A 1,753-nucleotide genomic window follows, 5' to 3' on the forward strand; every position below is an offset into this window, starting at 1 on the left:
ATTCATAATAGTTCAGGAGACCATATTGTCTTCAGGGACTTTATCCTTTAATATGAAGTCCTTTCTCTTTTGATACTTTTCATTATATTAATATTGCTATATTGCTTTCATTTGGCTAGCATTCGATTACATATTTTAGTCCAATATTTTCAAGCTTCCTGTGTTGTAAGAGTTTGCTTATGGCCAATTTATAGCTGGATTTTTCCTTTTAATCCGAATTGTCTTTTAAAATTTGTGAGTGAAATTAACCCATTTATATTTATTGTAAATACTGATGTTTGGACTTACTTTTCACATTAAAAACATTTTTACCATATGTTCCAGTTTCTTTTGCTTATCTCGTTCCCATTCTGCCTTCTGTTCAGTCGGATAAGTTTTTTTTCATTTAGCAGCTCCCTTCCTTTAAATGGTCTGCAGATCATAAATCCAATTCAATTCTTGTGTTATTAACTTTAAAAACTTAAAAGTCACATTCAGAATATGTATATTGAAAATTAACATCGAGTTAATTTGCATCTATAATCCCTTGTATGTTTCCAAACATTCTCTGATTATCCGTTTTCACACTTACAAAATGGAGGCATTAGTTCTTCTTAAGGATTAAATGTGATGTAATGTCAAACACCAGCCTTTATGAACAGGTCTTCAATTTCTTTATTCCATTTCTTTTTCATTCACTCAAAATACTTCAGGTCCAGGGCACACAATCACCTCTTAACTGCTTTGTCCTTCAAAGTCACTTTCTCTTTCATCTCTTGCATCATTCATTATGGCCTTCAACTACTTTAAATTTCTTTATAAGTCTCTGAATACCTTCTCAATCCCCCTTTACAGAAAAAAAATCCCATTATACATTTATGTAAAGGTCTCTTTTGCTCTAAATTTAATGAACGTCATTATCCAGTAACTCCACGCCATTCTTCATTTATCCTTCAAAATGGCGGACTTTAGACGTTCCACGATCAGCACCACGTGCGCCTGCGCCTCCCGCAGCCATTTCGCCCAGCAGCCTAACCTCCGTGAGGCGCCTGCGCACGAGACTCCAGCGCACTGTCGCTCCTCCCTCTAGCTGAGTACGCCTGAAACCGCACGTTCTCTTCCCTTCCCTCCCCCGCTGACTCTGCACCGCCCTCACCCTTTCCTGTGAGATTCTTCCGCGAAGTGGAAGGCTCATCTTCGGTCGACAGCCCACGCACTTGAAGAACAATCCAATAGGCAATTATAGCTCAGGATCTCGCCATTCAGTCTTATCTATGCGCCACGGCAATTTTCCTCCAGGTCCCAAAGTTGATAACCGATTTCGCGGGACTTTTTTTTTGCATACTGTGAGGCAACAAATGGAAAGAATGGGTCTGTGGCGGAGGGATCACTGGCTTATTCTCTGTGTACTTTAACCTAATGGGGGTCGCCCGGGAGTCGGAAGGGGGAGGGGAAAGGGAGGAGGCAGCCAAGGAATTGTTTTTTTCTCTGGCCCCGCCCTCTCCCGACCGGCCAATGGGGATGGTCTGTTCCCCCCGGAGCCTCTCCCAGCTCTTGTGTCTCAGCCAATGAGCGGCGGAAGCGGCTCCGAGGAGGCGGGCCCGGGAGGCTGTGCGTGTCTTGTGAGAGCTCTTGAACCAAGTCAGTGCTGGAGTCGCCTGGGCGGCTGGAAACGGCTGCTGCCGCCGCCGGTGACTCAGGGAGACGGGAGGCGGGGTAAGTGCGCCGCGGCCTCGGCTGCGGGGAGAGGGGGAAGAAAGGTGAAAGCGCTGAG

The 1,753-nt window shown here is 44.8% G+C and overlaps 1 protein-coding gene across 2 annotated transcripts in view; it reads left to right on the forward strand.

Moving 5' to 3' along the window:
- Nucleotides 1-1,390: 1,390 nt before the first annotated feature.
- Nucleotides 1,391-1,753, forward strand: part of KDM3A (lysine (K)-specific demethylase 3A) — a 52,158-nt gene continuing 51,795 nt past the window's right edge. The window contains exon 1 of one of the 2 annotated variants that reach the window (XM_011964249.1): nucleotides 1,391-1,695. The gene's annotated coding sequence lies outside the window, so the exon portion shown is untranslated. Of the gene's footprint in view, nucleotides 1,696-1,717; nucleotides 1,740-1,753 lie in introns of those variants that run through there. The other variant, XM_011964258.1, reaches the window with a different exon arrangement.

Source organism: Colobus angolensis, unplaced genomic scaffold (genome assembly GCF_000951035.1).
Source record: "Colobus angolensis palliatus isolate OR3802 unplaced genomic scaffold, Cang.pa_1.0 Scaffold118, whole genome shotgun sequence".
Taxonomy (NCBI): Eukaryota; Metazoa; Chordata; class Mammalia; order Primates; family Cercopithecidae; genus Colobus; species Colobus angolensis.